The following is a 15,860-nucleotide window of genomic DNA, read 5'->3' as shown; positions in this document are numbered from 1 at the left end:
GGAATACCTCACATCTAGGAGATATGAGGATCTCCTATTTCTATGCCATTTCACGGTGCTCACTGCCATAGCGCCTGAGAACCCCGCAATGTTAATCAATTAAGCTTCAGAATATTCTTGGGAGGTGGATAAAAGATAATGATCCCCATTTTACAGATGGGGAGACTGAGGCACAGGGAGACTAAGTGATTTCACCCACGGTCACACAAAAAATCAATGGCAGAGATGCCAGGTTTTGTGACTCTCAGTCCTGGAATTAAACCACAAAACCAACTTCTCCCCTGTAGCTATTCCAATTTCTCAGTCCATGCAGCCTTTGGCTCATCTGCTGAAGCTGCTAGCAAGAATTTCAGCTGAAATAGTGGATGGACACTGGTCTTGGACCTTCAACTTATTTCACACAGCCATCAGATAGTATTAACTTTAACAGACCATGAACAAGGACTGGAATTTGAATACAACCTAGAGATAAAAAGTTCCATCTCCCTCCAGTCTCCTAAGCTTCCTCACTACCTAGCTGGTCCTAAAACTATTTGTAGGGGCTGAAAATTGGTTTGTGTGTTGTGTGCACTGTTAGGCAAGTCCTAGAGTGGAAAGGCTGGATTCTGGGGTCATTTTCCATTCTCAGCACTGCCACTCAGACAGAACAGCAGGTCCCTAAAATAGGTACCAATAATCATTAGCCAAAGAGGGCTTTGAAAATTTGCCTTGTTTATACATTCACTGGAGGGTCTAAACCCTGGTAGAGCTTAGAAAAATCCACCATTTTCACTAAGGAGCTTTTAAGTCTGCCTGTGCAAAAGTGCCGCAGCCCAGGATAATAAATAAATGTCATGCCACATGTATACACATTTTCTTTCTAGGCTGTTTTCAATTTCTCCTTTCAGGCGTGTTTGCCCCGATGCGCCCTTCCCCGGCTGGAAAGAAACAGCTTTGGCTCATCTCCGAAAGCTTTCCAAACAGAAAACGTATTCACGTCTTGGACTTCAGAATGAGTAACCTTTCGCAGCCACGTGGCTCAGCAGCCACAGACAGAAGTGGAATGGAACAGCCTGAGTCACTCTACAATCCTGTGTGTGTCAGCCTAGGTTCTTTGCACTGTTGATACCTTTCTGTGTGGATTTAGTTGTGGGAACAATACCAGAGGGGCCCTCCTGGAGACTGAAGTCCTCTCATCGCAGAACTTGTATAATGTCAGCATGAGCCAATTATTATTATTTGTAGTGTGATAACACCTAAATATGGGTGCAAAGAAGTACAGGTGCAATTTGGTGCTGCAGTTATTACACCTACAATTACTGTCACTTGATTATCTAGGAACCTGCTTTGTGGCCGCAATCAGGTTCTTAGATTTTTAAGTTTCTGCCAGTAAACAGGGGTGGAAAATTATAACTACATGATTATTGTGGGTGCAATGCGAGAAACCTGATAAAAGCCGGCTCAGAAGTTAGCCTTGGAAATCCACACCTCTATCCAGTATTATTATTTGTATTACCATAGCGCCTAGGAGCCCCAGCCAGGGCCAGATTAAGACTTTTAGAGGCCCTAGGCACTGAAAAGATTATGGTGCCCCCCCAGATGTAATTCAAAATAAAAACAATACTATCCCGTAAAATAAAATTTTATTTTTCGAAATGACACAAAACTTACACGTATGGTGAAATTAAAATAGCTTCTTTCTAGATTTTCTGATTGTAAAATTCTGGATAAGTTCATTGAAGCTGACTCAGCGAAGCATGTCCGCTTCCATACACAATAGGGAAAGTGAATCAAGTCTGTCCTGACACATTGTTATTCTCTAAGCGTTTTTTATTCTTTTCAGCTGAGAAAAAGAGTGTTCCGTGGAGCAGTTAGTAATCATTAATGTAAGAAAAATACGTTGTGCGATCTCTACATTTGGTAGTACACATTGTATTCCATCTTTCAACATTGTGTCATGAAGATCAATGTGACTGAATTTCATTTTTCCTGTTTCATTAAACTTTGCGCGCATATAACAGTGCAACTGCCTTACTTCTCCACAGAGATTCATATTCAAGTCAACAGGGTATAAGTCAACAAGTTTTGGGAACCTTGTGAATATTGTTCGTCAGATAAGTCCATATCATTTAGAAAAGAAAATCTACTTAATACTTCTTTATACATGTCACCTCTCCTCCTCATATGAGCTTCAAGTGTATCAATTATAGCGTAGTAAGTAGATACGCAAAATTTGTCTCTAGGATTCAATGCTGTTTCTGGTGCACTGCTGTCATTTGCTTGTTTTTTTCTGATTCGCTTGCGGGACTGGTCTTCTTTGTAGTAAGTATCAGGCAAGATATCTTTTGATACGTCTTCAGATCTTTCCAAATCATTCCTCAAAGTGTGTAAGTGGTCTGTTAATGATTGACAGAGGTCTGCACATGTTTTCAATTCCAATTCTTTTTCTTGGAGAGCTTGACTTGTGTGGTAAAAGTGTTGTAAAATTTCATTCCATATGATCAACATGAACACAAACTCTAGTTCTTGCATCTTGTTTGCAGTGTTTTCTGCCTCTCGTATAGTTTCTCCCTTTTGTGATTGGTCTTCAGCTATACTTTCTAATGCAACCACAATCTTTGAGTAGGACTCCAGAGTTGCACTTGTTGCCACTGCATGTGCCTCCCAGTGAGTATTAGAAAGAGATTTCAACACACGATCATTGCCCAAATATGCTTTAAGAACTGCCCATCGGTGTGTTGAGGCAGAGAAAAAATGTATAAAGTAACTGGACTGTTGAGAAAAAACTTACTGCCACCGGACAACAATCACCAACACTGTGGCCAACAAGATTGAGAGAGTGTGCAGCACTTGATATGAATCTGCCATATTTGTTCTGTTCTAAAAGCTTCTTCTGCATTTCTTGATAACGCCCTGACATGTTGGCAGCATTGTCATAAGATTGACCTCTGCACTTTGAGAAATCTATTTTGCAAACTTGGCACAGATAATGCAGTACTTGATTTGCCATTTCTTCACCAGTGTGGCCTTTCAAATTGAGGAATGTTATAAATCATTCAACTGGTTTTCCATCTGTGGGAGACAAATATCTTAGTACAATACTCAACTGATCAATATGTGAAAGATCAGGTGTAGGATCAACAGATAAACTGAAGTACCCAGCAGTACTTATTTCATCCACAATAGTTGAACGAATTTTGTCACTCATTAGACCAATGAGTTCATCACATATTGTCTTGGATAAGTATGATGGGTTACCTTTGCCAGCATTCCCATATTTTGAGATATGGCCTGCTAAAAATGGGTCAAACTGAGCCACAAGCTCCAACAATCCCAAGAAATTTCCATTCTGCAATGATCCAAATGTGTCATTTGATCCCCGGAAAGGCAGACCACGTTCAGCTAATGTTTGAATAACAGCTATAACATGCTGCAAGACATGTTGCCAGTATTCACGCTCCCCTTTAATTTGTTCTTCCATTTTGTGTCAATCCAAAGCCCTGTCTTCGATTTAAATATGTCAACATTGAATCTCAGTGAGTAGTGCTATTTTCATGTTGTTCAATTAAAACAGTATTCCGCCAGTCGCTAAATCCATCTGCAGCAAACCGGGATGTTGAAGGTTTATATGCACAAAGTTTGCAAACAAAACAGTACACAGACCCTGTTGGTGAATACAGTAGCCATTCTCAAGTGTATTTCTCAACATTCACTTTCATGCCGAAAAATATTTTTTGTGGACATTATCTTGTTTGTTTGCCATTGGTAAAAGTCCGACGTGATTTCTCAAATGGCCCAGTGTGGTGTTGACAGTCATTTGGTCCACGATCTATCCAGTAAACTACATCATTGGTTTCGAAATCAACCCACATACCAGGATCTTTTCTCCTATTATTTACAGCATGAGCAGGTTCAGTCTCTGACACATCCACACCTTCTAGAACAAGGTCTGTTTTACCACCAGGAGTAGGATGATCAGTTAGTCTCTGACACAGCCACATATTCTGGAATGGTGTTTGTTTCATCAATAGAAGAAGGGCCAGTCTCTGAGTGTGGAGTGGAGTGTAAGGAAGTCTAACGAAGTTCTGATTTTTCCCATGATGACTACTTCTATGCTTTTTTTGAAATATCAAACATCAGATTTAAAAAAAAAAATCTCTTTTTTTTTTGTGACCCCTGCTTTGCTGGTGCCCTAAGCACTGCTTAGTCTGCCTGTTGGGTAATCCAGCCCTGGCCCCAGCAAAGGACAAAGTATAAACACTGAAGTACCTCAACCTGACCCAGAGAACCTACCACTAGGGTGACAAAGCAGTTCAGTCCCTATGGCCCGTTACATCAGGTTTAAACTTCTTGCCCTTGACTTCAAGGCCCTATGTAACTTCAGTGCGAGGTAGACCAAGGGCTACAGACAGACAGACAGAATTCCAGACAGAATTCCACTCACTGGTGACAAGCTGGATTCAGACCGGTACATCAGGCCATTAAACCGGGTCAATGCATATGGCTGAAATTGGGCCCAGAGGAGTAAGAAGGCAGGGCCATGGTACTACCCACGTCAGCTCCAGAAGAAACGTTCCATCCCAATGGACAAAGCAAATTGTTCACCCCTCCTGCACAGGAATCAGCACTAAGGAAATTAGACATGCCAGAGGCACTATCTCCCAGCTGCTCCTCCAAGGGCAATGCAGCTGTGCACTTATGGCCTGGGCTAAAGGCCAGAGTCTACGTGGCCCATAGCGGCTGGGGATAGGAAAGACCTATTTGACCATCCATTCCATCCCCCTACCAGTGCCAGATTGTTCCCCATTGTACATTTACAAGCCTGCTCTGTCTTTACATTTGCCAAGTGTTGGGGTTGCCTCCAATTCCTCAGGGAGGATATTCCACAGCCACACGGACCTGCTGGTTAGCAGGAGAGGGCTCCAAAGCCACCCCATCTGTATTCTACAGAGCGCAAAGCCTGCCCTTGGTTCTAACCATGTTCTTCATAAGGTATGAGTAGATCATTTCCATCATGGCCAGCCATGGGAAAGCTGGCAAGACAGTGCTGGGAGTAGGGACATGGACCAGGCCCCCCACTGCCTTGTGCACATAGAGGTACAGCCTACCTAACGGAGCATGGCCAGTGTCCATCCAGCAGCTGTACACACAGGCACCTCCAGCACGTGCTCACAGGAATGGGTGCCGCACGGCAGCATGGGTCCCACCAAGCCATGGAGCTTCCTGGCCAGAGCCATGCTGCCATTGGGCAAGAGGCTGGTTCTGGGAAATGACTCACAGCCAGGAATGCTCCATTTCCCCTAGAGGCAGCGCACCTCTAGCAACTAAGTGCATAAATCCACCCCTCGGGCCAGATCCTCTTGCCTGAGGCCCCGCCCCCAAGCTACCCCTTCACCCTGAGTCCCCGCCCTTGCACCACCCTGACCCCGAGGCTCCATCCCCATGCTACCTCTTGCTTCCAATACCTCGCCCCCCACACTCCTCTCCGCCCCTCCCCCCCATCGCTTGCCCTTACGGGCGATAAAAAGCGCTAAGCCCTCCCACTTTTAAAAGTGATGGGGACATGTCCCTTGCCCCTCCCCCCCCCCGTTCTGATGCACCTGACTGGGAGTGCTCAGTACTCTGAAGCATCTTGCAGGGTCAGGCCTAACGCTAGCAGTTCCAGGACGCAAAGCGCCTGATCACAAATAAGTGGCTGGCGCTGTATTTGCTGCGCATGTTAGGAAAGAGCACAGAAAGAAGCCGTTTTGTTTGGATTTGCTCTTTTTATTTTTTTAAATCTTGGCTGCGCTTTCCCTTAGAACAATAAGCTGATCTTCCCCCCACCCCCTTTAAATGATATCACAGCAATAAAACACTCTGGGGTGAGTTTTATCAGGCCATTAATACCCAGCATGGGTGGGTGAAGGCAGGAGGCCACACTGCAGCACACCCTGAGGCGTCCATTAATGGGTCCTATAAAACACACCCTGTCGCGTCTTCTGGCTTAATTGTCAAATGGTTTCCAGATTTAAGCCCTCTAAATGGAACCTTTTAGAAGGTCCAAGTACATTAGGTAACATCAAAAGCCACATTAAACAGAGGATGTGGGGGCTGCCATTTCAAACTCATCCAGGCATAGATCAGAATAGGCTTGCTAATGTTTTCCTTTATATTAGACCCACTCAATTTAAAAAAAGAGAAAGTGTCTAGTAGACAGAAATTGAACACACAAGAAATCGGGGCCTCCTTCCTAGGGTTTGGTTCAGATCTACCTCTGCCTATCAGTTCAGGGAGCATGCCAGGAGGTAGAAAAGTATCATATTGGGAACCTGGCCTTGATTTTCAATAGTGACTAGTGATTTTGGGTGCCTTAACTTTTGGGTGCCCAGCTTGAGATACCATGAAAGGGACTGATTTTCAGAGAGTGCTGAAAGTCCTCTGAAAATCAGCCCCCTTCAAGGTGTCTCTGTGTTGGACAGCCAGAATTGTTAGTCACTTTTGAAAAACATGGGCCCTGTTCTTTCCCTTTTCCGCCTTATTTCTGTTTCTTTCTCTTGCTCCCTGAGGGCTGGTCTACGTTACAGACTGAGGTCTTTTTAACGACATTGCTCAGGGCTGTGATTAATTTAGTTAAGCCAACCTATGCCGCTATGTAGACACCACTAGGCTGACACAAGCTGTGCCGCTGTAGCACTTTTAGTGCAGACACAGCCAAAAATACCAGCCATCAGTGAAGTACGTTTCCCGAGGAGCAAATTATTCTATAATTGCCCATTTCCGAGTTTCTTGCAGCTTCATCTGAAGCAGCTGGTACTGATTGCTGTCGCAGACAGGGCCCTGGATAAGACGGAGCATTGGTCTGATCTGGTATGACAGTTCTTGTGTTCCTATTGTCTGGAGATAAACTAGAACTAAAATACATTCCATGCACTAGTAACATTTGTTGCTCATTGGTGCTAACCACTGATCCACCCATGACCATGACAAATAATGGTCATGTGACATCATCCCTGGAAACACAGCTGGGTCTCCTGCTATGATGAAAGATTGCCCTGGAAAAGCCTAGAAGAATCCCATTACATTTCATGATGGAGAAACAAGGGAACCTTCCTAGCCAGGACAGAAGTGGGATAATAATATAGGGCATGGACTAATGCTAACAACTGCTCTTCCTCCTTCTCTGGGCAAGGGTGTTTGCAGTGGAAATTTTGCCAAGATATTAAAGGATCCTCCGTAATATGGAACTTCCAAATCAGCCACAGAATGCAGTCTCCATGTCTCACGTTGAAATTTAAAAGCCCACATCAAACCCTGGATCTGCCTGGTGGCCTCATGACGTGGCCCTGCACTCCCATGCGAGAGACTCCAATTCAAGCTCCACTCCTGTTTTCTCACCCTGAGGGCCAGCCGTGGGTGGGGAACACTTTGGAGGCAGCATTTCTGCAATTTATTTGCCTTCCGGACTTGTTCCTTGTACAGTTCTTCCCACGGAAGATGGCATGCAGCTCTTCTCAAGCCCCATCCTGCAACAGGATATGTGCAGCGGCCCCCTGCTCCGGCACAGCTGTGGGGCTCCATATAGGTACCGGGGTCTGCCTGGATGGAATAGTGTCCAAAGTAAAGCCCCGCAGCTGTGCCTGCTCAGTACTCCTGACACCCTAACCCACCGGCTAGGCTGCCTGATTGGATGAAGAAGCCAACAGGCCGGTTCTTAAGCCCAGCAGCAGCAGCTCCTCGCCGGCTGCTCAACGCACACACCCACAGACTCTGTCTCCCTGTGCTCATCTCTCTCCAAGCCCTCTTCCTTTACTGCTCCAGCCCAGACCCTGTCCTGCACCCAGCCTTATTCCCATCCTGTTCCAGCCTCACTCCTGCCTCAGAATCAATCCCGCTCCTGCCTTCCCTGACTCCTGGAAATCCAGCTCTGATCCTCGGCTCTGCTTCCTGACTCCAGCTCTGTCTCAACCCTTGCTCTGCCATTCAGACTCTGAGCACTAGACCTGATCTCCTATGATTCAGTCCCCTGACAAACAGAATTCAGGAACAACGGTGTAGAGGCAGTGTGATCTTGTGGTTAAGGCACTGCTTGGGATTCAGTAAAACTCGGTTCATTCCCAACTCTGACATGGACTCCCTATGTAACCTTGAGTGAGTCAATTAACCTCTGTGCCTCAGTTTCCCACCTGTATAACAGCAATATAAATCCTTCCTTTCTCTGTCTTGTCTGCTGACCGTAAGGTCTTTGGGGCAGCGCTGTCTCTCACTAGGAGCTTATACAATACCCAGCACATCATACACTTTTAACCTCAGCTGGGACCTCTACGCACTACAGCAGTACAAATGAAAACAGAAGAAATTATCTTGCTGGGTAAACAGTAATACACAGAATACCACTGTAACAATGCTGGTTCTGGTGGGACCCACCTGAGAGTGCCAGTTCAGGACAAATTGCTTAAAGCAGGGCAGTTACAGCCCAAGGCTGGAGTTTCTGTGCACACCAAGGCAAACCAAACCAGCCAAACAGAGAACACTTCGGTTTTATCCCACTGGCTAACCATAAGCCATACAAGCAATTCCCTTAGACACTCCAGTTTCCCAGTATCACCCCCAGTGCCACTTGTTCTGGGGACAAATGGTTATGAAACCCAATACCCTTGTAAAAATAATAAAAGGTTCTCGTGATCCCAAAGGACCAAGCCCCAGACCCAGGTCAATATAAAAATCAGATCTTACCCACAAATCAAGCTGTTGCCAGTCCTTTAGAATCTAAAATCTAAAGGTTTATTCATAAAAGGAAAAAGATATAGATGAGAGCTAGAATTGGTTAAATGGAATCAATTACATACAGCAATGGCAAAGTTCTTGGTTCAGGCTTGAAGCAGTGATAGAATAAACTGCAGGTTTAAATCAAGTCTCTGGAGTACATCCACAGCTGGAATGGGTCATTCAGTCCTTTGTTCAAAGCTTCAGAAAGTTCCTCCAAAGATATGAAACAGGATTGAAGACCAGATGGACATGAGGCATCAGCCTTTTACAGTCTCCTCCGGGTGTAAAAACACCTTTTTGTTCTTATTGTGGAAATTACAGGAAGATGGAGTTTGGAATCACATGGGCAAGTCATGTCCATGCATGACTCAGTTTTTACAGGTGGCAGCCATTGCTCACATGCTACCTTGCATGTTCCCAGGAAGACTTTTTATGTGGACTGGAAAAAGAAAAGGAGTACTTGTGGCACCTTAGAGACTAACCAATTTATTTGAGCATGAGCTTTCGTGAGCTACAGCTCACTTCATCGGATGCATACCGTGGAAATGGTATGCATCCGATGAAGTGAGCTGTAGCTCACAAAAGCTCATGCTCAAATAAATTGGTTAGTCTCTAAGGTGCCACAAGTACTCCTTTTCTTTTTGCGAATACAGACTAACACGGCTGTTACTCTGAAACCTGTCATTATGTGGATTGGAGTCTTCAAAGATCCATTGTTAGTTAAGTGTTTCTTGATTGGGCTCTTAACTTGCACATTTCTTTCTCAAGAAGCAGACCAAATGCTTTACTAAGGCTTCTTAGAATCAAAACCATTGATTTACAAGTACATAGCCAATATTTATAACTTCACCTACAAAAATGATGCATGCATACAGATAGCATAATCATAACCAGAAAATCATAACCTCTTCATAGACCCCTTACATTACAACCTTTATACAATATTTGCTGCAACTGTATAAAAGTGGTTGCAACAGTGATCTATACAGTTACAGATTACATTAATAACGTCACAACCACGATGTAACGGTACTGGAGGTTTCTTTCCCCCTCCAAAGAGACAGCGTGTATGTATAAGGTATGTCATTATTCCTCTTCTTTCCTTTAAATTGCTACAATGTTCTCTCTCTCCAGTTCCTTCCCTAAGATAGAAGTGGGAACTTTTTTCCTCATATCTGGGAGATGAACTAAACACCTGAATGACTTAAGGTGATTGTAGCTCAGCTAGTGTTGGAAGGAAAGACCAGTGTCTCCCAATACACACAAAGGGTCATGTTTAAACTGAAGAATCGATGGTTGTACCTCTTTCAAGCTTGAGTTTGAATGAGTCAACAGCCCCCCTGCCAGCCCGACTGTGGCTAATTTCACAGGTGCAGCACTAGCTCCTCAGAGGAAGTGAGTCGCCCTGGGTAGTTGTCCTGTAGAAATACTCTGTAGCCAAGCTCGCGGTTTCATTTCAGGCAGAAGTGTCACCAAACTCAGTAGCTAAAGGAAGTGAAGTGACTGGGCTTGATTCTGATTCTGCTCACCTCAGTTTTATACCCCCCAGTGACTTCACGGACATTAATCCAATTTACATCGGGGCAAGGCCCCAACCCAATTCCCACTGAAGTCAAAGGGAGTCTTTCCTGTTAGCTCGAATTGTACAGGGGCTTCAATCAGATCAGAATCAAGGCCAAAGTTTGGTTGGACTGAGTTTCATTTTGTTTTCCTATTGCCATTAAATGTGGATTGGCTTTAGCATTTTACCTTTACAAGCTCATTCTGCAATCCACACCTATGTAATCTGGCTGGTAGACTCTATATCATTATTACTAATGTGTAACCCACTGGTGAGTGTGTGTAACAGGGTCCCCTTGGTACCAAATGACAGAGGATACAAGTTGTTACCACCCCCTGCTACAGAGCCTGGGTTCTTTAGCGTGAACTGTAGTAGCTCTTGCTTTTTCTCTCTGGAGACCCCTTGTTCAGTCCCCGATGTGTTGGCCAAGATGGCAACTGTCACACCTGCACCTGTCATGGATCAGGGTCCTGTTGGCACTGTACAGACACATAACAAAGAGATAACCCCTGCCCTGAAAGACATTATGTGCCCAAATGCTGCAACACTGAAGCCAGGGGAGGATCTACCATTCTACCTCATTTGATAAGGGGAGTCAGTGGCATCATTGTTTTCCTTACCACTCAGCGACAGCAGCTATTTGGTCCAATTCTTGATTTCTGCCTTGGCCAAACTGGTTCTGTTCTTAGTACAGCTGGTTGAATAACTTAAAAAAAAAAAGAAATGAATCCATGAATTATTATTCACTGAAACAATGCCAATATTCAGTACACATTTTCAAATTATTGAATAGTTCTAGCACACATTGGGTCAAGACCAAGCCTATCTCTGACAATGAGCTGCTGTGTGACCTTGGGCAAGTCATTTCATCTCTCTGTGTCTCAGCTCCTCATCAGTAAAATGGGGATAATAAGACATCCTTTCTCCCACCCTTTGTCTTGTCTATATGCGTTGTAAGAGCAGGGATTATATCAATGTGTATATGTGCAGCTCCTAGAATGCAATGAGGTCGCTATCTCGGTCGGGGCCTCTAGGCTCTATTGTAATAGAAACGTGTCTTTGGCACACATGCAATGCCAGGCAGAATGTGTGTTTACCACAGAGCCCTTAGGCGTGGCTCCCCTCACACCAGCATGAAGCAGGAGCAATTCCCCTGAAGTCAATAGGGTTACACCAGTGTAGAATCATAGAATATCAGGGTTGGAAGGGACCTCAGCAGGTCATCTAGTCCAACCCTCTGCTCAAAGCAGGACCAATCCCCAATTTTTGCCCCAGATTCCTAAATGGCCCCCTCAAGGATTGAACTCACAACCCTGGGTTTAGCAGGCCAATGCTCCAACCACCGAGCCATCCCTCCCCCCAACATAGGCGAGAGGAGATCCAGGCACACGCTCCTATGACAGGTTTCAGAGTAGCAGCCGTGTTAGTCTGTATTCGCAAAAAGAACAGGAGGACTTGTGACACCTGAGAGACTAACCAATTTATTTGAGCATGAGCTTTCGTGAGCTACAGCTCACTGCATCGGATGCATCAAAGCTCATGCTCAAATAAACTGGTTAGTCTCTAAGGTGCCACAAGTCCTCCTGTTCTTTTTACTCCTGTGACAACAGCTTTCGTAGGGAGCAGCCACAGGAAGGACTGCACTCCCTTGGAGAGTTGGTGGAACTCCGCCGCCAGGAATCAGGCATCCACAGAAGAAACACGGTTTTCATTCCTAAAGCACGACTCACCTGCCATGGACACTGACTTGAAAGAGACCCTGCTGAGCAGTATCGCACACTCATTGGGATCACTATGTCCAGGGCACCTTTTTACAATACCTCGGCATAAAGAGAATCCAGTTGCCATAATAGATTTCAAGTAGTACTGAGAGGGTGGGGGTGGGGAAATCTATAAAACATGTGTTTTTCAGTAGGACATCTTACCTCAGACTAATTCATCATTTTCCATCTACCCTGCTGGGCCTGGGCAGTGGGTCATCAGCAGAGGCCTCCCTTCTACCATATTTTCACAAGTGATCAAAGGACTGGGGTCTGGAGCTTTATAAGCTTTCCCGGCTGGAATTATCAGCCAGCCAGAACATATGACACTGTCTGTTTGAAAACTCTTGTTTTCCATCCCTTTGCAGCATGTTCATATAACTCCCAGTGCAGAACAACACAAAACAGGAAGATTACAAGTGAGGTGAGCAGTTTTTAAAGTGAAAGGAGGACATCAATCTTCTTGGAAAACAGGCAGGAAACATTAGGAAAGGGATACATAAAAAGACAGAAAATATCATAATGTCACTATATAAATCCATGGTACGCCCACTCCTTGAATACTGCCTGCTGTTCTGGTTGCCTCTTCTCAAAAAAGATATATTAGAATTGGCATAAGTACTGAGAAGGGCACCAAAAACGATTAGGGGTATTGAACAGCTTCCATATGAGGAGAGATTAAAAAGACTGGGACTGTTCAGCTTAGAAAAGAGATGACAAAGGGGGGATACAGTAGAGGTCTATAAAATCATGAAAGGTGTGGAGAAAGTGAATCAGGAAGTGTTATTTACCACTTCACAAACCACTAGAAACAGGGGACACCCAATGAAATTAATAGCCAGCCGGTTTAAAACAAACATAAGGAAGTACTTCTTCACACAACGGACAGTCAACCTGTGGAATTCCTTGCCAGAGGATGTTGTAAAGGCCAATAGTATAACTGGGTTCAAAAACGAATTTGGTAAGTTCGTGGAGGGTAGGTCCATCAACGGCTATTAGTCAAGATTCTGAGGGATACAACTCCATGCCCTGAGTGTCCCTAAGTCTTGGACTGCTAGAAGCTGGGACTGGATGACAGGGGATGGATCGCTCAATAATTGCCTTGTTCTGCCATTCTCTCTGAAGCATCTGACACCAGCCACTGTTGGAAGACGAGTCTGGGCTACATGAGCCATTGGTCTGACCAGTATGGCTGTTCTTATGTTCACAGTCCTTATTTAAAGAGATATTTACAATCATGGCCCAAAAAAGCGTGTAGTAACATGGTTGGATTATGAGTGTAGAAATTGATTTATATGACCCCTAGCCTGCAACAGAGTCAGTGTGGATTGAACCTTAACTTGCATGGATTTTTGTGTGGGCACAAGGGTCTGCCCATGAAGATCTGATTGCAGGATTGTGGCCTAAAGGATCTTGGTATCTAGTGCAGCTATGTTGCATTTTACTAACGGATCTTGCTTTGACTAGCCACTCCTCTGCAGATGTGCAACTGCCCTCGGTCATTTTTAGTCACTACTCCTACTTGTCAAATGTCAACTGTGAGAAAAAAACAGTTTCCTGCCTTTTTGTTCCTGTTGTTCTTCGAGATGTGTTGTATGTGTCCATTCCATTCTCAGCGTGTGCTTGCCTCGTGCACGGTTACGAGAGATCTTTTCTCCACTCAGCGGTACCTGTCGGGGCAGCTCGAGTCACCTCTGCTGTGTGACGCCACTGCATGCTGGTATGAGAGTGTGGAGCTGCCCTGACCCTCCTCAGTTCCTTCATATTGGATGGGTTGATAAAGAGGAGAAGGAGAGTGGGTCATGGAATGGACATGTGCAACACATCTCCAAGAACAACAGTGTAGTGAGGCGCTGTGGCTCCCCCCCACCCCGGAGAGATTCGAGCCCCTACAGACACCAGAGTGGGCGGAGCCAGGAAGCTCTGAGCCCGCCCCTCAGAGGGACAGGCGGCGACCCGGAAGTAGAAAGGCGCGACCTGGAAGTATAAAGGGGGGCCCTCAGAGCTCACTAGAGGACCAGCCGCTGGGGAGGCCAGACATAGCCGACCTAGCCCGCGACCGGGAAAACCCCACGGCCCCAGGTCCATGCCAAGACTGGCTGGCCCTGGCCCGCGCCCGCTCTCCGGGGGGAGCGGCCGGCCCTGCCCCGCGCCCGCTCTCTGGGGCGAGTGGCCGGCCCCTGGTGCTGGACCCCCCAGAGAACACCGCCGGGACCCAGGTACCAGAAGGAGGGGAGTCAGGAAGTAGCCCGGGGGCAGCCGACCCTAGCCGGGCTGTAACTCTGCCAGAGCCCATGTCAGTGTCTGGCGGCCAGGATCCCCACTGACCCAGCAGCGGGTCGTTGGCCGTTGCTAGGGCCCCGGGCCGGGACACACTGGAGTGGGTGGGCCTGCGTCCCCCCTGCCACCCAACTAATGGGTGACCATCTCCCCCTTTTCCAGGTCCTTCGAGGCCTGGGCTAATTCACACATGCTGTGCTGCTCTGCCCCTGCCTGTGGGCCTGAGCTATTGACTGTTTGTTCCCCCTGCCCTGACCCAGGGCCTGGCCTGCTAACATTGGGCTATATGCTCAGCCCTGCCTGAGGGCCTGAGCTACTGACTATTTTGTGCCCTGCCCTGACTCAGGGTTCAAGCCTACGGTGCTCCGTCCAGTTACCGCAAGGGCTGCCAAGGGAGATTCCGGTGGCTGGACAAATTCCCCAAAGTTAACTGTGTGTAGCGAGCCGGTGTGGCTCCCCACTGCCCCGGAGAGGGTCGAGCCCCAGCATAGCCCCTTTACAAACAGTTACAGAAAGGAAGGTAACTGTTTTTTTCTCTTCGAGTGCTTGCTCATGTCCATTCCACTGCAGGTGACTCACCCGTGGACAAACATGAATGTGAGCTTGGAGTCTACCTGAATAGTGATTGAAGGACAACCTGTCTGAAACTGGCACCATCCCTGAACTGATGGGAAATGGCATAATGCAGACTGATGACCACATCACTGCTCTGCAGTGATCTAAGACTGACACTGAGGTTGCCTGTGCTCTGGTAGAAAGCGCCAATACTCTAGCTGGTGGCTAACTGGAAGCACAAGTAAATGCACAGTTAGATCCAGGATGAGATCCTCTAAGTGGAGACCCTGTCAGCAACCTTAGTGGACAACTGTGTGAAGGATCTAAAAGACTTAGTATGGTCCAAGTAGAAAGCTAAAGCCTTTCTCACCATCCAGCGAGTGAAGCCTCTCCTCATCCCCATGCTCATGTACTTAAGGGTTCTCAACTTGCCCACACTTCCGGCTGAGGCAATTGCCACTAAGAATGCTACCTGCATAGAGAGAGAGAGCAAGTTACAAGGGATTCAAACAGCAGTCCCATTAGCTTTGCTGGGACCAAACTCAGATCCCAAGGGGGAGAGGATCTTGCACCTGTGGATACAGTCTGATGAAGCCCTTCATGAACCTGGTAATGACTGGGTTGGAGAAAAGGGACCTACTATCCACTGGGGTGTGAAAAAGCCGAGATGGCAGCCAGGTGCACCTTTCCAGAGCTAATCGGTAAACTGATGTTTCAGGTGAAGAAGATAGTCCAGTGCAAGGCTCAGGGATGCGTTGTCTGGGGATACATCTTTCTCCTGGGACCAAATGGAGAAATGCTTCCACTTAGCCAGGTAAGTGCCTCTAGTTGAGGGTTTTCTACTATTGGGGAGTATTTCCAGGAAATCCTTACAACAAGATCTTTTGTCTAGCATCAACCATGAAGCATCCAATTTGTCAGGTGATGGTCTTGTAGGCTGGGGTGGTCCAGACAACAGTGGACTTGAGAAATTAGGT

The sequence above is a fragment of the Lepidochelys kempii genome, chromosome 1 (genome assembly GCF_965140285.1).
Source record: "Lepidochelys kempii isolate rLepKem1 chromosome 1, rLepKem1.hap1, whole genome shotgun sequence".
Lineage (NCBI taxonomy): Eukaryota > Metazoa > Chordata > Testudines > Cheloniidae > Lepidochelys > Lepidochelys kempii.
Note: the sequence above shows the minus strand (reverse complement) of the source record.